Genomic DNA, 27978 nt, shown 5'->3' with positions numbered 1-27978 from the left:
CAAAATCGCCGTAGGAGAGACGTCAGGGATTGCGTCCCAGGAGGTGGTTGCGGAGTCATTGATGAGTGCGGATGTAGGAAGCGGGCAGTGAGAACCAGACTTGTTGATGATCTCAGTCATATTCTTGCAGACGAAGAATCCAGTGACCAAGACGTCCTGACAAGTTCCTGAGTGTGGAGAGCCAACATAAGCCGTCATGGTCCGTAACGATGGTAATATGGTGGCCTCGGAGAAAAGGGCGCTACTTCTGGACGGACCAAACGACAGCTAGGCATTCTTGCTCGGTGATGGCATAGTTCTTCTCGGCAGGAGTGAGTACGCGGCTTGCATATGCAACGACTCTCTCACGCAAAGAGGTGTCTCGCTGGAGGAGAACAGCGCCAATTCCATGCCGCTAGCGTCCGTGTGCAAGATTGTGGGCGCAGTCTCGTCAAAATGACACAGTACAGGTTCAGATGAGAGGGCGCCCTTCAGCTGGTCAAAGGCAGATTCACATTCCGATGAGCACACGAAGGGAGCTCCAGAACAAAGTAGGTTGTGTAAAGGAGCAGCTATAGAGGTGAAGTTGCGTATAAATTGGCGAAAATAGGAAGCGATGCCAAGGAAACTGCGTAATTCTTTGATCTTTTCTGGTCGAGGAAAGTAAAGCACCGCCGAAATTTTGTCAGGATCAGATCGAATACCATTTTTGCTCGCAATGTGACCTATCACCTTGATCTTCCTGCTTGCAAAACGACACTTTTTGGTGTTAAGTTGAAGACCAGCGTTAGCGAGGCATGTGAGAACCTAGTTCAGATGTTGCAGGGGCTGGGCAAATGTCGATGAGAAAATAACGATGTCGTCCCGCTAGCACAAACATGTTTTCCACTTCAGGCCACGCAGAACAGTGTCAATCATGCGTTCAAAAGTTGATGGAGCATTGCAGAGGCCGAAGGGCACGACGTTGAACTCGTGAAGACCATCTGGGGTTGCAAACGCTGTCTTTTCTTTGTCGTCTTCGTGCATCGGAATTTGCCAGTAACCTGAACGCAGATTCAGGCTGCAGAAGTACTTGGCACTTTGCAGAGAATTGAGGGCATTGTCAATGCGAGGCATAGGGTATACATCCTTGCGCGTAATATTGTTTAGCGCTCGGTAATCGACACAAAATCGCACAGAGCCATCTTTCTTTCGGACCAAAAAGATGGGAGACGATGAAGGGCTAGTAGAGAGTCGGATTATCTCACGTTGCAGCATGTCGGCCGCGTTTTCCTCAATAATATTGCGCTCGGCTAGGGACACCCGATACGGCCGGCGACGTACGATGGATCTGCTATCTGTCTGAATGCGATGCGTTGTGACGGAAGTCTGACCCAATGTCGGAGAATGGGCGTCGAATAAAGTTTCATGCCTCTTCAACAAACTATGTAACTGTTTCGTCTGCGAAGGGGTCAAGTCGGGGCTGATTACGGCTGCAAGAGCGGAGGTAGAGGGATAATGTCCAGCATAAGTGACTGCAGGGGGAGCCGCCAGCAGGGGAACAACACAGAGAGGCTCGGAATCAGCATCGCAAGCCAAAGCGGCGCCTTTAAGAAGGAGAATTTTCTCGGGTGTTGTGTTCCTTGCGGCGAGAAGCGAAGACCTATTGTGAAATCTAACTAGGGCTGATACAATGGCTATCCCCTTTGTAAAACAACGCGCAGAAGGTACTACTAAAGCATCTCCATGGTCGATGACGTCGGACGTGATGGTCAGAATTTGCTGACAGCCTGGAGGTAGCACAGTACCTTCTGCAGTGAGAAGACGAAGTGGCTGGTGCTTTTCATCGCCAAGCGAATAATCGGGGTCGGTCATATGTACGACACATAGCCCACAACATATGGCAGCAGAAGCAGAGGCAAGGAAATATCATCCTAAAATGGGCTGTTGGGAGCATGGGGGCAGCACAGCAAACTGTATGTGGTGGATAATGCCGTCGATAATTACACGCACACTACAAAACGCGGAAGGGCGGATACAGTTCCTTTAAGCTGCAACTAGCAGTGGTCCGTCGTGAGGCGTTCTAACTCTCCTGAGACGCTTACACAAATCAGCATGCATAACAGATAAAGTGGCACCAGTGTCCATAAGCCTTCAACTTGCACACCCTCAACGAACACAGACATCATATTACAAGGGTGCGCTAGAGGAATTGTAGTCATGTCGGTAAATGCAGTTTTTACTCCGAAAACTGCATTACTTAGTTTTCCTGGCGACGGTCAGAGGTGAACGTGGCAGTCCGGAGCGGTGGCGAGGAGCGGCGGAAGGGCGTAGATAAGCGGCGTCTGGTGCTGCGGTAACCATTCGGTGCCTCGGGTGTTGTGGGAGGAGATGTGGAACGGCGCGGAGGGGACGCGTAACTCCGGTTTTGACAAGTAGCCCCACAATAATACACATCGCGTTCACTCATGTACCCGCGATGCTCATCTTGTCGGCGTTTGCGGCAAAAACATGATATGCGGCCGCGATAACAACAGTAATAGCATATAGGACGAGATGGTCGCCAAGGCGGGTAGTATAGGGCAGCTCGATACGCTGGGAGATAGTGCGGTCAGATGGGGCGATGAAGGCTCAAGTGGTATTGAGGGGATATTTCTATCGAGGAGACATGTTGGGGTCAAAATAAGTTCAAGTCTACAGCATATAGAGAGCATGCGTTACGGCGATAGCAATTATATGGACACTCAAGGCGCATTTCTGCCGTCGGCGTCACCGCGATATTCCCTATAAAGGCCAAGGTCGATAACATCATCGCCGCGCACCGTATGCTCGGTGTACCGTATGTTCTTGGCACCGTATGCCAGGAGCCCTCTTGCTCCAAATAGACCGTGACGGCGACGGCGAATTAACTAACAATACTCGGCCCGCCAAATGGCTAGCCTGGCCGGCGCCGCTGGGCTGTACGAGGAGGCGCATGGTTGGTTAAGTTGGAGGTGGTCTTCAGTTCTGCGAAGGACCCCACCCCCGCGGCTCGATCGAAACAACTGAAGCGGGCTAGGAGAGGTTTGCAGGTCAGTACCTCTGCAGGCCGATCGTAAAAGCTCCTCCATGGCCCGGAAAGTCTCGACTGGCCAGTGCAGATAACCGCGGTGCAGGAATAGAATGGCTGGCGAGCAAGAACACGACATTGCTCTTTGCAACCACTGTGCACTTGAAATGCCTTAAGGGCCGATTTACGCTCAAACCGCCCATGGCCACACGCCGCGCCGCAAGCGAGCAGTCCGCCAGTAATGGCCGACGTGACGTCACGAGAGGCGGTCGTGAACTTTTGCTTTCGTGCGGCGACCACATAAACCATATGGCATAAACATGGTGCTGGTTCGTAGCGAAGCGGAGCGCGAGGCCTAGGCCCCTAGGCTGCAGCGGCAGTTTGTTTTTTGTGTGTTTTTTTGTGATCGTTGCAATAGCTATTCAGCAGCTGCAAAGCTATTTGTCGAACGCAGTAAGCCGCTGTACTCTTCCTGACCTCTTCAGTTCGTGCGATCGCCAAAGGAAACAGACGGATGTGTATTGTGTTTACGCGAGGGTCGGAAGTAATGGAGCCGTCGATTTTGTGTGTTTTAGGCCGTTTTTTTCATGTGCATTACAAACGCGAAGGCCATCGCATACACCTGCATTCTAAGCATGACACCAGTTCGGTACGCGCCAAAATTAAAAGATTGCGATCGCCCACCTCAGCATATGGTGTTCGTAGGTGTTGTGTGTGCGCGCTTCATCGACACGAAGATTGCAAGTTTGTGCCGTACTGGTTAGACTTTCAGAAGTGATGACAGGATGTGTAGCGATGAGCTTCATTATCGTCTCATCGCAGTCATTCGTAATCTGCTGTTTGTGTCTCGCTTCGTGTGAACTGTTTTGCGGGCTGCGATGCGCATTGGTTACCGCGAACACGTACAGAAAGTTCGAGCGCTAGGGTTCTTCCTATTACGAAGCGTAAATGTACTGTGATGTTTACCTGCAATGTGTCCCAATGGTGCTAGTGTTCGTTTTATGCAATATGCATATGTTCTGAGGTGAACCGTGCATATGCATTGCGGGCGAGTTTTGGTTCCGGCCCTTTCTGCCTCGTTCACGTATCTTATGTGTTTTTCAGAAGTTATTTCTGTGCTATGAAGGTGTTTATAATTGGTGAGGGCAATATAAGGAACAGCTTAAATGTCACATGAGTACATACGCGCTGTCGTGAAATGTGGACGCGCTTATGCACTGTTCCCATGAACGCAAATTTTGGGCACTCCTCATTTTTGTAATATGGACATTGGTGGGAACAGAAGAAATCCTGAGGCGTATTTCTAGATTAGGTAAAGTATACAGTTTTATACTGAGGGATGTGAGTGCCTTGCATGTGCAAGAAATTCAGCTGCTTGTTGTTAGTGTCCGAGTACACACTGTTTGTGCAAACACCAGTGGCACGGCATGATGAGGTGATGTGTGAAAACTGGTTACTTCCTTCTGATTCTTCACAAATTTGTATTTTTGATAAAAGGCCATATGCACGTAACAAAGTATAAGGATGACAAAACAACTGGTATGGTCAATATATGATTCGAGCATTGTAGCAGCAGAACTTAAGAAACAGGGATACAGAATGGATGACTAGACGAGGACGCAGCTGCACTGTCAACTGATTGCTTAATGGAAATTCCCACTTATTTGTTTCATTGCCATATCTTTTCTCTTATCTGTCTGAGGCTGTCTCAAAATGGTGAATTCCTTTCTTGTCAAGGCGACTAACGGTGTGCTTACACGTTGCGCTCCTGCTTTACTTACCTCAAATCCCTCAAGAATTTCCCAAGTTAGCCTATTGTTCCTTTTGAGGATTACCAAGATGGCGCCAAATAAAACAACAGAGGAAGGAAGGAGACACGAGACAACCACGTAGGCGCACTAACAACTGAGTGTTTTATTTCTTGACATAGGAATATATAGCTGCTGTCAAGAATCAAAACAACCAGAAGAAACAGGGCCGTCATCTGCATAGCACAACGAAGCCGCGATACAGAATAACTTCTAAATGTCGCTCCCAAGATACGCCAATTCCTTTGTCGAAAGAGAAACTGAGGCTTCACTGATACAATCATAACCATGCTTCTTGATCTCAAGCGCTTCCAATATCTCCCTTGTGAGTTGATCATCAGCTCTGTTCAAAACACAGGTTCTATCAAAATTTGGGATGCACTTGTAAGCCTTAGAATGCGCACTTATATGACCGGAGAGCTGGGTTTCAATCTTATATCGACGCTCATGCAATCTGTCATTCAGACATCTGCCCGTTTGGCCTACATATGATGAACCACATGACAAGGGAACGGAATAAACTACTTGTCAGATGTGTAACATGTCGGATGTGTAAAGCGCTTGAGATCAAGCAGCGTGGTGATGATTGTATCAGTGAAGCTTCAGTTTCTCTTTCGAAAAAGGAACTGGTGTATCTTGGGAGCGACACTTACAAGTTATTCTGTATCGCGGCTTCCTTGTGCTATGCAGATGACGGCCCTGTTTCTTCTTGTTGTTTTGATCCTTGACAGCGGCTATTTATTCCTATGTCAAGAAATAAAACACTGAGTTGTTAGTGCGCCTGCGTGGTTGTTCGTGTCTCCTTCCTTCGTCTGTTGTTTTATTTCGCACCGTCTTTGTAATCATGCATAACCAACTCGCCCACCAGCACGTGCTCAGTCCTTTTGAGGACTTGTATTTCATGAAATTTCGGGGTGCACGTGCTTACTTGGCTATCTTGCCCCTTCTTGTTCATTTTGCAATGTTTGCAATGTAAGGCCAGATTGCTGCCAGGGGTCCCTGAAAGTGATGATGTGTGCTCTTTTGTTCGATCATTAAGGCATCTTCCTGTTTGCCCTATGTATTGTTTTCTACAGGACAGGGGGATGGTGCGCACTACATCTTTGACGCAATCGCAGTATCTGCTCACGTGCGTGATCTGACATTGTGGTTCCTTTTTTCCCTGGTTCACTCGTGCGCGCGTACTTTTTCCCTTGTTTGGTGCTAAACACACTACTAGGACAGTGCGTTCATATTTTACCAATCTTGATGAGATTGTGAGTCAGTCCATGCATATATCGATTTTTTTCAGAATTATTTTTGGCATCCGCAACTTCAGGTCAGCTTTTGCTTTCTTGTTTCCTTTTAATCTTCACTAAGAGGCCTTCAGCTATGCTGCATAGCAGTGACACGGGGTGCCCTGCATTTTTCAGCCTACTTAACTGCCGCTGAAAACTTTGTTCAGTTTGATGCTGGCATAATTTCTTTAGGGCTGAACTAAACACTGCACTCGCTATTGCCCTTCTTACAGTCTTGGAATGGCTTGACATGAAGGGAAGAAATTGTTTCTGTGCTCTGGGCTTGTACCCCAGCGTAGATGTCCCGGTTGGAATACTAGTAAAATGTCGAGGAACTGCAGGGAACTGTGGTTCGGATGCTCATAAGTGAAGTTCAGCTCTGGGCACGTTGATCGAAAGGACTCCAGTACGGTGTCCTTAAGTTGTTGGTAATCAGTTGCATTCTCTGTTTGGCACAGTATCAAGAAGTCATCCACATATCGATAGATCCGTGTGATGTGCCTTTCCTTGATGTACAAGTCATTCAGGATCGGTGCTATTTTTGATTCAATGCGGACTCCTCTTTTTTTGGACAAACAAGGTACCATCATGTACAGCGATTGTGGCAGCGAGATAGGGGCTCAACTGCTCCAAGAAGGTTTCCACAGACATTCCTACCAAGTTTTGAAATGGAATGGCTGCTTGCTCGATGGTCTCTCTCAGTACATTCATCAAATCCGCGTGCTGTATTGAATAATACATGTCTTCGATGTCAATCGAGAACCCATACCAATAATTCATTTCATAAATTCTTATCTCGGAGGTTAGTTCTTCAGAGTTCCTAATAATGAACAGATCTTCTGCCCTAACTTAGGAAAGTTGCCTGAAAGGGGTGCCGAAAGCAGCGATTTCCACGTGTCTGCTTCCGATAAAATGGCGTGGAACGGGGTACCAATTTTATGGCTTTTTGCGCTGAAGAACACCGACAGCGTGGTGGTTTTTACTGCTTTAACCTTGTTGCACAGCTGGTTACTATTACTTGTTTCTCCTAGAAGCATCTTGGCCTTTCTTTTCGCTTCCTTTAGGTCTTTATTTTCTACCTCGTGGAAGTTCTTGTTGATGGCTTCTAATGCTCTTGTATTGTAGCTGCTGGCACCGAATACTACAAATCCCCCTTCTTTGTATGAAGGGCACAATATGAAGTTTTCTTTTTTCAATTCCTTCACAGCTTCAACGAAACTGTGCACATGGCGTTTGCATTCTTTTCAAAGAGCCAGTGTATGTACTCCTTCAGCCACAACTCTGCTAGCGTTCGCTTCATTCGCTTTTGCTGCGAGTTGTCTGATAATGGCAAGCTTCCCTGCAGTGTCTAGTCTCGGGGGAAACGCAAATTTTGGATCGAGTTCCAATACTTCCTTAGAAAGTTGTGAGAGCTGCACCTGTCCTACTGGGACCACTGGGTTCTTGCTTATCTTCTCATACTCTTCTTGACCTTGTATTGTTGGCTTCAAACTTGGCAGGAACCACTTATTCCACGTGTGTTCAGTGCTAAAACTGCCACTGGCCAAGTTAATACGATATGAATTTTTCCCAGAGGATCTCACCTTGAGGAAGTCGGTGTGTAGGCGAATCTGCTTCCACATTTCAGCTCGGAGTATCTTCATAATCCTTCTTGCGTATCCTTGGTAAGGTGACAACATCCCGAGTAGCAACCTTACATCATCCGCCAAAACATTCTCCTTGATGCAACATGAGGATAAGTGGGCCCGGCAAGTGAAGAAGGCTATGTGAAGACATATTTGTCATGAGTCAAGCAGATGCAGGAAACAAGTAGAAACGCTCAGAGCGCTGAAAATGAATGTAAAAATGGTGTTTAACTGAACTAGTTGTTTCATTCTTTGAGGATTGTAGCAGCAGAACTTAAGGAACACAACCACAGAACGAATGACTAGACGAGAACGCAGCTGCACTGTCAACTGATTTCTTTATTGAAATTCCCTCTCTTAATTTTTTCATCGTCATATCTCTTCTCTTATATATCTGAGGCTGTCTCAAAAGGTGACTTCCTTTCTTGTCAAGGCCACTGATGGTGTGCTTACACATTACGCTTCTGTTTTGCTTATCTCAAATGCCTCAAGAATCTCCCGAGTTAGCCTACCGTCGTTCCTTTTCAGGACTTGCATTTCATGAAATTGGGGGTGCACAAGCTTACTTGGCTATCTTGTCCCTTTTTGTTCATTTCGATTTGACTGCGATTGCGTTGAAGGAGTAGTGTACACCATCCCCGTGTCCTGTGGAAAACAATACATATGGCAAACAGGAAGATTCCTTAATGATCAAACAAAAGAGCATGCATCATCACCTTCAGGGACTCCTGGCAGCAATCTGGCCTCGCACTGCAAACGTTGCGAAATGAACAAGAAGGGACAAGATAGCTAAGTAAGCACGTGCACCCGCAAATTTCATTAAGTGCAAATCCTGAAAAGGAACTGCCATAGGCTAACTCGGGAGATTCTTGAGGCATTTGAGGTAAGCAAAACAGGAGTGCAATGTGTAAGCACACCGTCAGTCGCCTTGACAAGAAAGGCAGTCACCTTTTTGAGACAGCCTCAGATAGATAAGAGAAAAGATATGGCGACGAAATAAATAAGAGTGGGAATTTCAATACAGAAATCAGTTGACAGTGCAGCTGTGTCTTCGTCTAGTCGTTCCTTCTGTGTCCGTGTTCCTTAAGTTCTGCTGCTAGAATCCTCGAACAATGAACCAACTAGCCCAGTTAAACACCCGTTTGTCAATATATGATATTCTGTTGGCTACTGGAGCATGTAGTGTGTATTTAAGCATCGAAACCATTATTTGAAGCTGTTGATATTGCATAGGGATGTGCGAATATATGCAACTTTGTAGTTATACATCGAATAGTGCCCTATTTGATTCGGTAGTCACTTTTTGTAAATGTGAATATTTCTTTCGTACCTCTCGGGTATTTCAAAGTGCCAGCCGCACCCACATAAGCAATAAATTGCAGAAAAATACGGTAACTTTTCGCCACGACAGGCATACTATACCCATAAGACAAGAACTTGCGTAGGGGAGCAGGATAGGTTACTAAGGTGGCCACAATTTTCAGGCTCTACAGTAATCATTTGCATGCTCTGATGAGCACTGTGCATGCGAATAAAGTACTTGTTTGCTCGTAATGCTCAGTTTGTGTTCAAATACAATACTTAATAAGGTACTATATGATAACAGAAACTTGCTAACTTCAAAAATATTGGGATGTAAACGTCATTTTACAATAATTATGATAACGGCTATTCATTTTTAGAAAATTCTTATATTCAATTTGTTTCTGGCACTATTTATTCTATGCAGTCCCAAAAATCCCTATTTCCTCCCCTCTAATATTGCACCCTTTTTGTGCCGTCTTTCACATGTGCATTGCAAACAAGACTGTCACATAAACATACTCAGAGCATATTACATATAATTAAAGAAAATTTCGCAGTGGGCTAATTGGTTCGGCATAACGTTGTTGCGCAAAGTGACGTAGGGACAGGACTTAAGACAGAAAAACAATGCACGACACCTGAGTGCAAATTAACAACTGTTTTATTTTTCGGAAAATGAGACCTTCATATAGCCTACTCGCATGTGCAGGGATGCTCTTCCCAGTCTACGCACGCCATCTATTGTCAGTCATTAAGCTAATCTCTTTGCTGAGTGATATACATGGTACATGGGGTCATCTTGATGTAGGCTTCCACGACTTCTCGCTTGCTTTGGTTACTACATTTCAGCAAGATCACCATCCCGTGGAAGATACGCTTGCACTTGCATGAAGCGCCGTGTATGGCAAGGTCTCCGGGTGCTTGTATCAGACTGCAGTTGTATCGATGTTAGCACAGTCAATCATTTACGCACCTGCCTGTTTGGCCCACGTAATCAGACCCACTTGTCAAAGGTATCTTGTAGACCACGTCTATTGTGCATTCAATCAATACTTTAACGAGCTTTATAGTGCATGCATTCAGGGCATTCCTTTCGCTGGTCATTCCGTTTACTTTTGAACACATTCCCTTTATCTTTTGTCGTGCTGTGGGACCACTCGTTCGCTCAGTTTAACCGAGTGAACGAGTTCAGCAAAAGATGAGAGTGAATGCAGCATGCAGTGGGAGATGAAGAAAACCGGCAAGTGAGAAGAGGAATGAGCAGGAAAGTGGAGAGGAAGATGCAGCAGAACCATGAGGCAGAAAGCAGAGGAGTGTATGTCAAAAGTGTGAGAATAAAAGCGAAGTGCGGTGACGGTAGCTAGGAGATGGTGCCAGAGTAGCATGCAATGTCTGGGAGGTTTGTTGGCGGCGGCTTCTGTGAATCACGCCCACACGTCACCCAATTCGCTGACTCACGCGATCTCCAGATTAGAAAAGCAGTGGCGCCACATTTCGCTCTGTTTGCAACATGCCAAACGAGACCGATTGTCCACGCCAGCGAAATGACAACACGTGTAGAGCTTCACTCAAATTTCGTATTAGGGAGTGTCGTAATCACCTGTGATATTTTTCTGTCAATTTCATGTGCTCTGAAGTAATAAACATTGCAGAAGCATGACTGGTCGCTTATGTTCTTATGCATGTCAATATAGGTATTTCAATATATCAATATATGCATCTCAATATAGGCTTTTCACTTGACCCTACCTGTCTAATTTTTTTTAATCACAGACTGCACTCGGGGAAAGAAAATATTCCGAAATACAATCTCTAATTCCATCTAGGGTATTGTATCATCATCATCATAATCATCATCATCAGCATCAGCCTATTTTATGTCCACTGCAGGACGAAGGCCTCTGTATTGTATATTTATCCTAGTAGTCAATGAAAATAGCGATAAAAATGCTATTAGACAAACTTTTAAAGGCTTGCGAGCTTCTCGGCCAGTTTTTGCAGGCAAGTACCTTGTTGCGGTGTTCATCGGGTTCATTAGTGGTCATAAAGGGAACGAAGTTTCAACACGAAATGCAAAGGCTGCAGGCCCTTATGTCTACTATGCAGCTCTACTATGCAAGGCAGCAAAAACGCAGACTATTCGTGACTTCAATGCATTTTAGGCTAAAACGAAAGAGGTTTACCGGTACTAACGACAACAAAACATTGTCTACCTTCCTGCCCTCCGTGTGCACTGTCAACCGAGCGCGGCACCGTCGAAAAAAACTAATCTTCGCCCTGGAGTCGATGTTTGTCGAGGTTTGCGGGCAGTTCATCTACATGGGCGGCATATGCCCTTAGGTGCAGCATGCTTCAGGTTTCTTGAATATGAGTTGGTTTTTATTTCGCCTTCGCTGACTACGTACGCTCCAGGAGTTCTAACTGCGAATAATCATGAAACGAATGCAGGACACTGTTATCACGTAATAACCACTGGGTTAGCCGCGAGATTAACGAGGTCGGGGCAACCCCAACATTTACGCGTGCCTTGAAAACGAAACACGTGCTTCCTGTGCCTTCGTCTGTTATATGCTGCGCTCCTCCTGTTATTAGCTCCTTCGCCAAGGGTGCGGCTCAACCGTGTTATAAATGCACCACGTTATACGCGTGGTCACTGTGGTGCCGTAGCTATAGTGCACAGCAGCTAGCCAATGTCACCAGGCAGCTACGTACACTTGCGTCAAGCACGCCTGTCTCAGTCAACCAGGAGGCTAGCCGATGGCGCAGCGAGCCTGAATTAGTCGACAATTTAAATACAGAGACAATGATCGTGAGATATGAGTGGTGAGAAGGAAACCGTGTTCTAGCTATCTATGTTCGGCTCGAAGCGAAAGGAACGCCCACACATGGGAAGGGGAAAAAAAGCAGTGACAATATACTAAAAGAAGGAGAAGAGTTAAACTGGTTGGGTACACGTATGAATTTAGTAAAGCATGACACGTCAGAAATTCAAATGGAATATACATGTAAACAAAAGAACTAAATTAGTGTGGAGGTCATCATCAAGCCTCGCCTAATCAGGTGTAAGACATCAAATAAATAATAAATAAATAAATAAATAAATAAATAAATAAATAAATAAATAAGGGCTATTGCTTATATTTGTGTGATTATAAGATAAATTGAATTGAAGAGCTTCTTTTGAACCATGTATAGTTGTTGGTTGGAGTGCATTAAATTTGAGGGTGACATACGACTCTCTATATATTATGTCTCTGGGTGAATGAGAGATTGACTGCATAATAGAAAGTTTAATTTCATTGCAATTGTGGCCTGACCGGTTAAAGTGTTGGGCGACTGCTTTGGAGAGATTTTTTTTTTGCCGTGTCCCGTTTAATTTAACCTACATTGGCTGTCCTGTTTCGCCGATATATTTTTGTGGCGCACTCAGCGTTCTAGCATGTAAATAGCGTATGAATTAACGTATGTAAAAGTGGGTTTCACTTCGTGCACAAAATCATTTGCAGTGCTTATAACTTTGAAGTAATTTTGAAAGTGTTTGCAGCTAGGTCTTACAGTTGGGACGATAACAGGCTGTTTTGTTGAAGGAATGCTGAGGGCTTAGTTGCGCGTGCAGTAACACATCTCTAATGTTTCTATTGTGGCGATGGGTGACCCTAGGCACCTAGGGTTACCCTATGAGCCTCCGGGAACGCCTTTATAAGGTGCCATCTATGTTGCCGCCTGTTGTTTTGAACCAGCAAACGGTCAGCATTGCGTGCCCAGCAATAACAGCGAAGAAGACGACGAAGTTAAAGGTACCGCGCCAGCTGGAGAACCGTCCTTTCGTGTGTGGTATTTTTTGTATCTGGCTGCTGGTACTGCTCTTTACTCTTGCTTTAGCGCGTGACAAACTGGTGGAGATGCTGGGTAATCTAATCTATGCACCAAACCCCTCCGAGCAGCAGGAGCTCCAGCTCCGTACCGGTGGTTACGCCTGTACACCGCTCGAGCAGAAGGATCCGTGGACAAGCCCCTGAGTTTGTACTCCTCCCAGAGAAAATGGCAGCTCCTACCACCCCAACCGGCATGGAAGGCACAAAGCCGATTCATTCTAAATCTGCGAACGCTGAATCCCTTCCGCGGCGTCATCATGAGGATGTTGAAGATTGGCTGGTGCACTATGAACGTGTTGCCGCGTTCAACAAGTGGGATGGCGCAGACAAGCAGAAAAATGTATATTTCAGCCTTAACGATGGCGCACGTGTTTGGTATGAGAACCATGCAGATGCCCTAACTTCATGGGCAGAATTCAAACGCCGGATTCTAGAGACATATGCGAGCCCTGATCGCAGAGAGCGAGCTGAGCGTGATCTCAAGTGCCGCATACAAATGCCGAACGAAGGTGTCGCATTATATGTCGAGGACATGACGCGTCTCTTTCGACGAGCCGACCCCAGCATGTCGGAGGAAAAGAAGATGCGGTGCCTGATGCGCGGAGTTAAAAGAGCAGCTGTTCGGCGGTCTCGTGCTCAGTCCTCCCAAGACTATGTCAGCGTTTCTTTCCGAAGCCGTCACCATGGAATGGACTCTTCGGCAGCGGGCACCATCATACGAGCGCCAAGTGAACGCTGCCTCACCTACGGACTTCTCCGGAGCCATCGGGGGCCACGTCGATTTTTTCCGGGAGTTCATTCGTTCCGTAATCCGCGAAGAACTCCAGAAACTGTCGGTACCCTCACAGCGGACGCTCAGCTCCATGTCCAGCGATCTTCGTGACGAAGTCCAGCATACGCTAAGAGAACCACCCTTCAACACAGAAGCTCGACCGCTAAGAACTGACAGCCCCCGTATGTCATATTCGCAAGCTTTGAGGCAACCTGCCCCACCTCCCTCCCAGCTTCGCGCCGCGCGCCCGGCCATGTTAGAGTCTGTCCAAGCTGCCTCGTATTACTAGGACCACCGACAGGCCCCAAGGAAATCAGACGCGTGGCGGGCACCAGATCACCATCCCCTTTGCTTTCACTGTGGCGAAGCTGGGCATGTCTACCGACAGAGCTCCTATCGAGAGCTCGGACAACGCGGATTCCCAGCAAACTAGCCGCGACCTAGGTTCGGCCAGCGTCCTCCTGAATTTGAAGAATACTTTGCCCAGCAGCGCGGATCCCCATCAGCCCGACACCAGTCACGTTCCCCTTCGCCGCGGTGGTTTTCTCCGACTCGCCGTACGTATTCAAGCGTGGTGCAGGGTCGCTCGCCCAGCACGCGCCAGGAAAACTAACCACAACGGCATTCGGGGGCGAGGCCGCTCAGTCTGGACGTGCTCAAGGACCCCTACTGACGCGTACGCGGACCGACGATACATCGACGACGACAGTACCTGCTGATTATGGAAGAAGAATTTCCTCGGACATTCCTGTACTGCTCGACGGTCGTGAATTGACTGCTTTAGTGGACACTGGAGCGGATTATTCTGTAATCAGCGAAAAACTGGCGACCGTTCTGAAGAAAGTGACGACGCCTTGGAATCAAACGCCAATTCGTACAGCTGACGGCCACATCGTCGCACCACTCGGCATGTGCACGGCACGACTACAAGCTTGCGGCTCTACGTTTGTTGCCCAGCTTGAGCATTATCCCTCAGTGTTCTAGAGATCTAATCATCGGAATAAACTTTCTCAGGGAGCACGGACCTATCATCGACATTCGACAACGCCTCGTCACTTTCTCGACAAAGAGCGCCGAAGCGAGGACCAACATCATCCACCCTCGAGGATCTCTTCGCGTCATCGACGACGCTGTCACGTTATCACCGCGGGCAATGTCGTGGTTCAAGTGGCATGTGACAGAATCTTACACGGTGCGGCGGTCGCAGAAAGCAATCGCTCTCTCCCGCTTTCTCAAGGTGTTTGCGTAGCGAGAAGCCTTATTGATCTCCATGATGGCCACTGTGAGGTTCTTGTCACGAACTTCAGCTACGAACACCAGCACCTTTTCCCCGGTCATCGCCTACGGCAGCCCGATTGCCGATGCCACTGAGTGTTTTGTTTCAGCGGCAATTGGCACTGCTGAAGCACCTCTACGCAGCGTCGACATTAGTCCAACGCTTCCTGAAGAGAACAAACAACCCCTGCGCGAGCTGTTTCTCGAGTTCCACTCTTGCTTCGCACGGTCGTCGAAGAAACGTCAAACATCGATTACGAAACACCGTATCATCACCTATGACGACGTGCCCCCCACACGGCAACAGCCTTAGCGTGTTTCGCCAACCGAAAGACATGTGATTCAAACCCAGGTGAAGGAAATGCTTCAAGACGGGGTAATACAGCCTTCATGCAGTCCCTGGTCATCGCCAGTCGTTCTTGTTAAAAAAATATGGCACGCTTCGGTTTTGTGCTGTCTACCGGAACCTAAACAACGTCACAAAGACTTGTACCCGTTACCTCGTGTGGACGATTCTCTAGACAGGCTGAGGCGCGCGAAGTATTTCTCCTCTATCGATCTGAAAAGTGGCTACTGGCTAATTGAAGTAGATGAGCGGGATCGCGAGAAAACTGCTTTTGTGACTCCGTACGGCCTTCAAGAATTTAAAGTACTCCCTTTCGGCCCAGTTCCGCTCCTGCCACATTCCAGCGAATGATGGATACTGTTCTTGCTGACCTCAAATGAAAAAGCTGCCTCGTCTATCTTGATGATGTCGTGTTCTTTTCGGAAACTTTTGACAAGCACCTTCGACGCCTTCGGAATGTACTCAAAGCCATTCAATTGGCTGACCTTACACTCATGCTAGAGAAATGCAATTTCGGTTACGAGGAGCTGAAGTTCCGTGGTCACGTCGTGAGCGCGTCAAGTGCTCGGTCCGATCCCGAAAGACTGCTGCTGTAGCTGCTTTTCCCGCTCCAACCGACAAGAAAGGTGTCCGGAGATTTTGGGGCTTGTGTGCATATTATCGACGCTTCATTGAAAATGTTTCGAAGATTGGTGAGTCGCTATTTCGCCTTACGCGTGACGACGCGCCATTCCTCTGCACTGATGAAGAACAGACCGCCTTTGCGGAGCTACAACGTCGATTGCCTTCTCCACCCGTGCTCTGTCATTTTGATGAAGACGCTGACATAGACGTACGCACTGACGCCAGCAATATCGGTCTCGGAGCTATCCTGGTGCAACGGCAAGACGGGACTGAACGAGTTATCGTCTACGCGAGCCGCACTGTGTCACCACGCTGAGTTCAATTTTTCCACCAGAGAGAAGGAGTGCCTCACGGTTATTTGGGTTACTACAGTGTTTAGGCCGTATTTCTACGGGCGGCCATGTAAAGTTGTGACCGATCATCACAATTTGTGTTGCTTGACCAACCTCCGAGCCCCTTCTGGACTAATGGCACGTTGGAGTCGGTGATTTCATGAATTTAACATCACCATCGTATACAAGTCAGGCAGAAAACATGAAGATGCTGACGCGCTATCAGGAGCACTTGTTGAATCTCAGAATCCTGACGAGGAAGACTACAGCGCCTTCCTGGGAGCCTTCAGCGGGCGGATCTGCTCGCTAAACAGCCATAGAACGCTCAGTTGAGCCCATCATCGATCACTTAGAAGGTGGCATCGCGTCCATTCCTCGCCCTATTTTGCGACTGTTGTCGTCATTTCGCCTACGAGAGGGCATCTTATCCAAAAGAAACACAGGTGCCGGCGACAAACCACGTCTTCTAGTAGTGCCTCAAGCCCTTCGCGACGACATCCTATTAGCCTGCCACGATGAGTCGACATGTGGTCATTTGGGCTACTCAAGGACCCTGGACAGGATTCGACAACTTTACTACTGGCCTAGACTGACTGCTTGCGTCAAACACTACGTGAAAGGATGCCGTGAATTCCAGCGCTGCAAGTCACCACCCTTCAAGCCTGCCGGCCTTCTACAAGCCATCGACCCTCCGCGCACGCCGTTTGATCAAGTTGGAATGAACCTTCTTGAACCATTTCCCTTGTCTTCCTCCGGCAATAAGTGGATCATTGTCCCAACTCATTACTTGACGCGTTACGCTGAGACGAAGGCGCTACCACGCAGGACAGCATCTGAAATTGCCCAGTTTTTTATGTATCACATTGTGCTTCGGCATGACTCACCATCATTCATCATCGCCGAGGGACGGCATTTACGGCGAAACTTCTGCACGACCTCTTCAAGTTGAGTTACACGAGTCATCGAAAGGCCACTGCATACCACCTTCAGACTAACGGCTTGACAGAAAGACTAAACAAAACACTGGCAAACATGATCTCTATGTACGTGGATGTGCAGCACAAAGCGTGGGACGGAACCCTGTCGTACGTAACATTTGCGTACAACACTGCCACGCAGGTAACTACACTGTTCACGCTGTTTCACCTCGTTTATGGTCGAGATGTTCAAACTATGGTAGACGCCATAATTCCGTATGAAGACATTGATCAGCTCGACCAGTTAACTCCTGACGTCGAGGAGTACATTCAGCGCGCCGAGGAAGCACGTCAACTGGCCAGTGTGCACATAAGACAGCAGCAGTGTACAAATGCAATAAGGTACAATCTACACCATCGACAAGTTACCTATGAACCTGGTGACCAGGTTTGGGTTTAGCCCCCCGTAGACGGCGAAGCCTCAGCGAGAAACTCCTGAGCAAGTACTTCGGACCATACTCACGAACTAAGGCGTGTAAACGACGGGAACTATGAAGTGATTCCAGACGGAGACCCGCTATCGCCGAAGCGCCGTTTACCACGCGCAGAGACTGTACATGTCGTCCGCCTCTAGCCGTATTTTACATGGTGATGTTAAGTGTACTGGTGACACAAACTTTTGTTTTTGCTGTCGTCGCGTCGTTCTCCAAAAAACTGCGAAGCGATTTTTTTTTCTTCTCGACCACAAAACACATTTTTTGCCTCGTGTCCATGTCCGTATGGATACAAGCGCGTTTCCTTTCTTTTATTGACTTACTTAATTGGGGCAATTTCCGTGTACGTCTTGTGTTTGAGCATCGCGTCGATGCTTCATTGGGAAAGGAAATAATGCCACCTGGTGTTTTGAGCCAGCAAACGGTCAGCTATGCACACCCAGCAAGAACGCCCTTCGTGTCTGGCTGCTCCGGTAGTGTTGCTGACTCTTGCTATAGCACGTGACTATATATATATATATATATATATATATATATATATATATATATATATATATATATATATATATATATATATATATATATATATATATATATATATTGAAATGGGGTTTTTTCAGCTCGTTCGAGGGATCGCAGGTAGCTCTAGATCACGAGTCCAAGCGCTTCGTATCAACAGCCCGAGCTAGGGTCTCGCGCCGCAGCGGTGGTAGTCCGCACTGTGCCACATGGATATTACCCACTACAACTTCCCCCGCGGCGAAGAAGAGGCATCCTGGCGACCTAAGGTGATGATATGATAAGGGGGTCGTGGTACGGCTTCAGGCGGCTGACGTGAACGGTCTCGCGGCCACGGCGGCGTTTGTCCGAAGATGGCGTCACCGGTTCGACCACATACTTCACAGGCGAAGTACACGCGACGATCCGGTACGGACCTTGATATTTTGGAGCAAGCTTTGGGCTAAGGCCTGGAGCTTGGAAGGGCAGCCGAAGCCAGACGTGAGATTCCACGGCGAAGGACTGTGTGGGCTGATCGTTGTCGTGGCGATCTTTGTGGATTCCTTGGGTATCCGACGTGAACGAGCGAGCCAGTTGGATGCACTCTTCAGCATGGCGAGCAACTTCGGAAAGAGGGGTGAATTTAGAGGAATCCGGGTGATATGGTAGCACGGTGTCGAGCGTAGTGGATGTTTCACGTCCATAAAGAAGGAAAAATGGTGAGAAGACTGTGGTAGCCTGAACGGCGGTATTGTATGCGTACGTCACAAAAGGGAGGACATCGTCCCAGTTGGAATGATCAGACGCAACATACATGGTGAGCATGTCCCCAAGAGTGCGGTTGAATCGTTCCGCTAGACCGTTTGTCTGTGGGTGATACGCCATAGTGGTGCGGTGAATAGTGCGGCACGCGGCGAGTAGCTCATTAATAACTTCGGAAAAGAAGACACGGCCTCGGTCACTGAGCAGCTCTCGCGGTGCCCCGTGCCGTAAGACGAAATGCCGTAAGATGAATGCGGCGACGTCGCGAGCAGCAGCCGAAGCAAGTGCAGCAGTTTCAGCATATCTTGTGAGGTGGTCTACTGCGACAATTATCCAACGATTTCCGTTAGCATTGCATAGAAGAGGCCCATAAAGGTCAATTCCAACCCGATCAAAAGGACGTGCAGGACACGGTAAAGGTTGCAGAGGGCCTGTCGTATGAGAAGATATCTTGCGTCGCGGACAGGCTGCGCATGACCGTACGTATTTGCGGACATAAGAATACATGCCGCGCCAGTAGTACCGCTGGCGGAGCCGCTCGTAGGTTTTCAGGACGCCAGCATAGGCTTGTTGTGGGTTTGCATGGAAATACGTGCATACGTCGGAACGCAAATGGGGAGGGATGACTAGCAGCCATTTGCGACCGTCTGGCTGATAGTTTCGGCGGTACAAGATGGCGTCCCGTAGCACGAAGTGGGTGGCTTGGCGACGAAGGGCTCGAGGGCATGTAGACGTTGAAGAACTGCTAAGAATGTCAATGAGAGACACAATCGACGGATCTTTTCTCTGTTCAGACGGCATGTCAGTAACAACAAGCGTAGCAACCGGGCACTCTATGGATGAAGGTGGCGTTTCGTCGGATTGCATGGGCGAACGGGAGAGCGCATCTGCATCAGAATGTTGGCGCCCGGATCGGTAAATGACGGGAATGTCAAATTCTTGGAGCCGAAGAGCCCAACGTCCAAGACGCCCCGACGGGTCTTTCAGTGAGGCAAGCGAGCGGAGCGCGTGGTGGTCTGTCACAGCGTCGAACGGACGGCCATACAAGTAAGGGCGAAATTTGTTTAAGGCCCAAACTATAGCCAAACATTCTTTTTCCGTGACAGAATAATTGGATTCTGCCTTCGTGAGAGCACGACTCGCATATGCAACCACCTATTCTGGAAAGCCAGGCTTCCGTTGTGCAAGGACGGCTCCAAGACCAACGCCGCTGGCGTCGGTATGAACTTCAGTCGGTGCACTCTGGTCGTAGCGGCGTAGAGCAGGCGGTGAGGTAAGCAGACAACGCAAAGTGGTGAAGGCTTGGTCACATGCCGGAGTCCAGTCGCGAAGGTCACCAGGGCCAGCCAGGAGCTTCGTCAGGGGAGCGATGATACAGGCAAAATTGCGCACAAAGCGTCGAAAATAACAGCAAAGACCGACAAAACTTCGGAGCTCTTTCACTGTAGTCGGCCGCAGAAGTTCTGCGACAGCACGAAGTTTGTCAGGGTCGGGAAGGACGCCGTCTTTGGACACGACATGGCCAAATATTGTCAGCTGGCGGGCTCCGAAGCGGCACTTTTTCAAGTTGAAGGCCGGCGGTGGTAAGGCAAGCAAGGACTTCGCGTAGACGAGAGAGATGAGTGGTGAAATCAGGGGAGAAAACTACCACGTCGTCTAAATAACACACGCACGTCTTCCATTTGAGCCCTCGTAGAATATTGTCCATCATCCTTTCGAATGTCGCGGGTGCATTGCAGAGGCCATATGGCATTACTGTAAACTCATACAGGCCATCAGGCGTAATGAAAGCTGTCTCCGAACGGTCGGATTCATCCACTGGCACTTGCCAATAGCCCGATCGCAAGTCCAAAGAAGAAAAGAATTCGGCACCATGAAGACAATCCAGGGCGTAATCTATGCGCGGTAGAGGATAGACATCTTTTCGTGTAATCTTGTTGAGGCTACGATAGTCCACACAGAAACGAATCGAGCCATCTTTTTTCTTAATGAGTACTACAGGAGACGATTAAGGGCTGCAGGATGGCTTGATAACACCACGTTCAAGCATGTCTTCAACTTGCTCGGCGATGACACGACGCTCGGTGGATGACACGCGGTACGGACGCTGGCGTAATGGTGCGTGATGTCCCGCATCAATGTGGTGAGAAACGGTACTTGTGCGGCCTAATGATGCTTGGTTGCAGTCAAAAGAGGCGTGAAAATCATTTAAAAGAGTAATAAGCGGCTCACGTTGTGTCGGCTCGAGGTCATCGGCAATAGAGCGACAAAAAACATCCGGTGATACTCGGTTAGATGGCACATGGGGTGCCAGTGCTGTTACGGTGGCAGTATCCACGTCGTCGGAAACAGGGAAATGCACAATAACGTCAGCGTCCACAGTCTGGATGGTACCAATAGCCTCGCCAGAGTGCAAAGCCAAAGTGTACGAATTTGGGTTAGAAATGAGTATTTCTGCAGCCCCATGGTGAACCGTGAGGAGGGCGAAGGCAACAATATAGGCTGGCGGCGAATGAAGACGGCAGCGGGTGAAAACGTGACCGTCGCTTCGGCAAGCGATGCGCATGAAAGAGGGACAAATACCGCGCTGTGAGGGGGAAGGTCAGTATCTGAAGCTACACAGATCCTGGTAACATCCTGAACTTGAAAGTCGTGCGATGGCAAGTCGCACAGAGCGGAGAACTGAACCTCAGCACGTGCACAGTCAATGACGGCGTGATGGCGCGACAGAAAATCCCAACCGAGAATCACATCGTGGGAGCAACAAGTTAACACAAAGAAATCAATCGAATACAAGATGTCTCGAATGAGCACCCTGGCAGTGCACATAGCGACTGGCTGAACTTGTGCACTGGCTGTTCTAAGCAATAGCACCGAAGGCATCATGGTCACTTTCCGTAATTCACGGCAAAGTTTCTCACTAATCACGGATACAGCAGCACCTGTATCGGCGAGCGCAAGACATTTGATGCCATCAACGGACACTTCAATATCGTTAGCGGGGGAAAAACGAGGACTTTGATGTTCCGACGATGACGCAGTTCGTGCCTCAGGAACTGTGGAAATCAGTTTTCCGCCCCAGTAGTACTGGCACTGGGCCTACGACGCATGGGTGAGAGTGAGCGCCGACGAGGGGAAGGCGAGCGACGAGTACTGTAGAGCTGTGACTGCGGTGCTGGTATGTCATCAGCAGCGTAGACTTCCGGTGGTGGTCTCTGAGGCATACGGAATGGTCGGAAGCCGGAGCTGGGTGGTCGCGCGGTGCCCACGAAGGCCGGCAAGCGCCGGCGGCAGAAGCGCGCTACATGTCCCGGTGTACCGCAGGCATAGCATATTGTGCGGTTGTCAGCAGTGCGCCAAGGATTTGTACCTTGCTGCTGTGCGCTGAAAAAGGGAGCCACCGGCTGGCGAGGCGAAGGCGGATGAGAGAACACCGGCTGGAGAGGCGCTGAAGGCGGAGGAGAGAATCCCGGCAGATGAGGCGCCCGTGCAGCGGCTTCAGCATACGTCAGAGGCGCGGCCACGGGAGCCGGCTGACACGGAGGTGGAAGAGCTTCGGTCACTTACTCTTGAATTACCTGTCGGATCGCTGGAGCCAAATATTGAGAAGGCTTCTCCATGGTCGGCAAAATCGAGAGCTGTCGCGCGACCTCCTCGCGCACAAATTCTTTTATTTGCGTCAGCAAAGTTGGGTGGTTGTCGCCAAAAACCAATGCTGCTAACGAATCTTCCGTAGGCGGTGGGCACCGAACTAAGATGCGTTGTTTCCGTAGCTCGTCAAAACTTTGGCACAAATTGATAACTTCGGCCACGGTACGCGGATCCTTCGCTAAGAACATTTGAAATGCGTCCTCATCAATGCCTTTCATAATGTGTTTTATCTTGTCCTGTTCCGCCATTGATGGATTCACGCGCTTACACAGGTCAATGACATCTTCGATGTAACTTGTGAACGTTTCACCGTGATGTTGCGCGCGCCCCCGTAACCGTTGTTCTGCGCGAAGCTTGCGCACAGCGGGGCGCCCGAACACTTCTGTGAAACTTGTCTTGAATCTGCTCCACGTTGTGAAATCGTGTTCGTGGTTTTGGAACCAGAGGTTCGCGACGCCGGTTAAGTAAAACAGCACGTTGTGCAACTTGGTAACGTCGCCCCAATTGTTATGCTGGCTCACCCGTTCGTAAGATGACAACCAATCCTCCACGTCATGATCATCGGTGCCGCTAAAGATGGCAGGATCACGCTGGCGCAATGCAGCGGAAACGATGACCGTCGGAGGCTGGGGTGCATCTTCCCGGGAGGTTTCGCCAGGCATGGTCGCAGCAGTCGGTAGCGTCCGGCTTCGGAGTTCCAGTTTTCAAGGTTACCCCGCAGGTCCACCAAATGAAATGGGGTTTATTGCAGCTCGTTCAAGGGATCGCTGGTAGCTCTAGATCACGAGTCCTAGCGCTTCGCATCAACAGCCCGAGCTAGGGTCTCGCGCCGCGGCGGTGGCAGTCCGCACTGTGCCACATCCATATTACCCACTACAATATATATATATATATATATATATATATATATATATATATATATATATATATATATATATATATATATATATATATATATATATATATATATATATATATATATATATATTGTCGCGAGCTCTGTCATAACCACGGCTGCCGCGCAGACAACAAGGTGGAAGAAAAGAAGAAAACGACGTTGGCCAAGGTGCCTCAGGACCGTTGGAAAAGCGCCTATCAACCAGCTTCATCTGATTCTGCGTGAAACACCTCGTGTGTAACATTTGGTGGAGCTGTGTGGGCTAACTCCTACGACCTACAACGGAGCCACAACACAAGAACTACGCCGAAGCCGTCGCCTCGCTGGACTTTCACCGTCGCGCTCAATTATGGCCACAGAGCAAAACACCCTCGCCAGCTGTGCCTTGGCTGGCCCAGTCCCTATTCAGCACTACCGAGAGCCACGCACGTTCTCGGCGAAGGCAGAGGAAGATGTGGATGAGTGGCTAAACCATCGCGAAAGGGTAAGCCAATACAGTAATTGGAACGCTGCCAGTCAGCTTAGGAACGTTGTTTTCTTCTTGGCCGGCACGGCGTTGGTATGGTATGACAACCACGCGGACATGCTAACTACATAGACATACTTCGTTGAGGAGATCTAGAACTGTTTCGGACTCGGATGCAAAGAGGAAACGTGCGGAATTCTCATTAGCCCAGAGAGCTCAGGTACCCGGCGAGACTTGTACTACCTATATCGAAGAAATTTTGAAGCTGTGCCGAACCGTCAACCGTCGAATGACAGAGGAAGATAAAGTGGGACAAGTCGTAAAAGGAATAGCGGAAGACGTGTACAACTTCCTCATTGGTAAAGAGAACTTGAACACGGTATCAGAACTGATACGGCACTGCCGTACGTTCGAGGCGCTGAAGACTCGCCGAATTACACCAAAGTTCGGAGAGCTGGCCAATGTAACGACCATAGCAACCGTTGACACGAGTCCTCCGCTCCCAGATCTTTCGTCCGCCATCCGCCAGATAGTCCGCGTGGAGCTCCAGCGGCATGACGAACAGGCACTTTATGCGGCGCCACGTCGCAGCTCCTCCGTTTTCCGAGACACTCTTTGGGAACCCCCTTCGGCTACTTGGAACCACTCGATGAACGTCGCGGATCTTAACGGTTCCGGAAACGAATCGCATTACATTACGACCGAACCACCACGCAATGATTCGCCCCCTCAACGTTTTAATTTACGCTTACGCAACTTTCGTCCACGAAGACTTGCCGCTGCCTACGACTTTCAAGGGGAAGAGCCTCGTTACCATCAACCGATGTCTTCGGCAGAATACTTAAATACGCATTCTGAAGTTCGCCCTTTGTCAGTGTGTTACTGCTGCGGCATGCCTGGCCATATAGCTAGGTACTGTAGCCGACGCCGAGCATCGAACTACCGATCGTCAGCGCCGACTATGCGGTCTAGCGGTCGTACACTGCGCACTCAGTGGCCAGGGGACTCCACTTCAGGAAGCCACTTCCGAGAGGACCGACGCACTCCTCCAGGAGACCTACTTCGGAGAAGAAAGAGCCCGGAACCGCTACCGCTCCCCTGCCTCCGGGCGTACTCTGACGCTACCACCAGCCTTCCGAGCCTCCTGATCACCATCCCCTCGGCCGCGATTCACGTCACCATCGCCTCGGCGCCGTTTCGTGTCGCCCCCGCCGGGAAACTAGCCAGCGCGGCCGATGGAGGTGAGGTCGCGGGAAAATGTGCGCTGCCGACTCAACTGCCTCCAACTATTTTCATGCTCAAGAATAAGGTTCATCTACTGATTGATGGGGTCTCTACAATGGCTTTAGTCGACACGGGAGCAACTGTGCCGTCCGTGAGTGTGGGGTTTAAAGGCCTTCTGGGACCCAAGGTTATGTTTCGTCGGGACCAGTGCGCAAGTTTCCGTGGAGTCAGTGGTGAATCATTATATCCGCTTGGTGTGTGTAACGTGGATGTGTCTTTCGATGGGAAAGTTTTTAATGCAGAGTTTGCTGTTCTTCCTCGCTCCTCGCATGACATGATTCTGGGGATTGACTTTTAGCAATTGTGTGGTGCCAATGTTGACTGCCGGAGGGGAGAACTCACTGTCGACACCAGTGTTTCGCCTCTTCCCTTTAAAGGTGCAGCTTGTCCGGAGAGTGTGTTGTGCGTGTCTCATGATACAGTTGTGCGCGCCTTATCAGTGATGCGTGTTGCCGTCGCCTGTTCGTCTCCGACTGCTATCTCGTTCGGTGCTGCAGTGCAACCTGTACATCAGAACTCCCTCAAGAAACACGTGTTAGTTCCGCACTGCGTGGTCTTAGTGACCAATGGATGCGCGGGGCTGTGGGCGCTAAACTGTTCCACTGAAGAGGCAGTGCTACCTCAAGGCCTAAAGATTGCCACGTTTCAGGAAGACTCGCCCATATCGCTGGCAGTGCTTGCAGAGTTACCCGATGGAGTAGCAACCAGTGTCTCGAGTCCCGGGAGCTCGAAGATACTTTCCATGATCGATAACTCACTCAGTAATCACGAGTGTCGAGTGTTGATGGCCCTGCTTACGAAACACACCTCGGTATACGACTTTTGGCCCGCCATCGATTTGTGCGTCCAGAACTCGCCACCGCATCAACACAGCAGCTACCCAACCAATGCGACAAAAACCCTATCGTGTGTCTCCGTCAGAACGCAAGATAATCAGCGATCAAGTCCCAGGAATGCTACGCAAAGGCGTCATTCGGGAATCATCTAGTCCTTGGGCAGCCCCCGTGATATCGGTGAAGAAGAAAGACGATACGTGGCGGTTCTGCGTTGATTATAGTCGCCTAAACGCAGTTACTAAGAAAGACGTATACCCGCTCCAACGAATTGACGACGCCTTCAACTGTCTCTTCGCGGCATCTTACTTTTCCTGTATTGATTTACGGTCAGGATACTGGCAAATTTCTATGCACAAGGACGACAGAGAAAAGACAGCATTTGTAACGCCCGACGAATTATTTCAATTTAACGTGATGCCTTTCGGGTTGTGTAACGCGCCCGCAACGTTCGAAAGGTTCATGGACAGGATATTACGCGACTTTAGATGGGAAGTTTGCATGTGCTACTTAGACGACGTTGTGATCTTCGGGCGAACGTTTAGTGAGCGCAACAAACGTTTGGACTTCGTCTTGAACTGCTTGAAGAAAGCGGGTCTTGTGCTCAATTAAAAAGAATGCCGTTTTGGGGAACGACAAACCCTTGTGCTAGGACATCTGGTAGCTAAAGAAGGCATCCGACGAGATCCACAAAAGACTGCGGCCGTAGAAGCATTTAAGGTGCCCAACTCTGTCAAGCAGTTACGAAGTTTCTTGGGCTTGTGCTCCTACTTTCGCCGATTTATTCCCCGGTTTGCTGACATGTCCCATCCACTTACACGCCTTCTCGAAAAAGGCGTTCCCTTTGAGTGGACTGCCGATTGCGACTCATCTTTTCGCCAGCTCAAGTTCCTGTTGACGTCCCAACCAATTCTTCGCCACCTTGATCCTTTATCACCAACTGAGATTCACACCGATGCCAGTGGCGTAGGCATCGGTGCTGTGCTAGTTCAGCGTGTTGGCGAGAGTGAGCACGTGATCTCGTACGCTAGCCGGTCCTTGAGCCGCTCCGAGCGCAGCTACACAGTCACCGAACAAGAGTGTCTGGCGGTCATTTTAGTAGTGCAACGGTTTCGTTCGTATCTTCACTGTGATCACAGATCATCATTCGCTGTGCTGGCTTGTGAATATGCGGGATCCCTCAGGACGACTACCGCGCTGCGCGCTCCGTCTACAGGAATACGATTTCGTTATTTGCTACAAAAGTGGCCGGCGACATGCTGACGCTGATTGTCTCTCTCGGATGCCACTTCAAACAACTGGATGTGATACGGACAACTTTGATGAATACATCGCTTTTGTGTCCCCGGAATTTCCGGATATTGGTACCGTCATACCCGAGCAGCACAAGGACGAGAGCTTACAACCGCTCTTCGCGGCAGCACAGGAGTCACCTGCAGGCAGTCGCTTTCGCCTACGTGATGGTGGCGCGCTGTATAAGAAGACCTACTCGACCACCGGTGCACGCTACCTTTTAGTTGTCTCCAAGAACCTTCGCAACCAAGTATTATACGCCATGCACGATGACCCAACTTCCGGTCACTTTGGTTCCACATGTACACTCTACCGGCATCAAGAACGTTTTTACTGGCCTAAAATGCGGAAGGATACCGAACGGTACGTCGCCAGCTGCTCTCACTACCATCGCTACAAGCGTCCGCCACAAGCGCCACCCGGCCTGCTTCAACCAGTTCCCCCTTCTAGCGTCCCCTTTGAGCAAGTTGGTACAGATCTTCTGGGCCCTTTCTGTTGTGTCATTACTTCTTAGATGGAACCTGTAGTGGCACTCTGACGTCACTGAAGTCTTGAATTGTGTATCTTAGATAGAGCGCACGTGCTTGTGTGTGTGTTTCTGTGATGTCACTGATTAGTGGCTCTGTATAGCTATAT

General features: G+C 49.1%; 1 long non-coding RNA gene across 1 annotated transcript in view; it reads left to right on the top strand.

Annotated features, from left to right (window-relative positions):
- The first annotated feature begins 216 nt into the window (after window positions 1–216).
- The window catches only part of LOC142589519 (uncharacterized), a 580475-nt gene continuing 552713 nt past the window's right edge, over window positions 217–27978 (top strand). Inside the window, exon 1 of the long non-coding RNA XR_012829879.1 lies at window positions 217–311. This is a non-coding gene — a long non-coding RNA (uncharacterized LOC142589519). The remainder of the gene's footprint in view (window positions 312–27978) is intronic.

Source organism: Dermacentor variabilis, chromosome 8, assembly GCF_050947875.1.
Source record: "Dermacentor variabilis isolate Ectoservices chromosome 8, ASM5094787v1, whole genome shotgun sequence".
Classification (NCBI taxonomy): Eukaryota; Metazoa; Arthropoda; class Arachnida; order Ixodida; family Ixodidae; genus Dermacentor; species Dermacentor variabilis.
The sequence above is the reverse complement of the archived record's forward strand: the minus strand, read 5'-3'. Positions and strand labels throughout refer to the sequence as shown.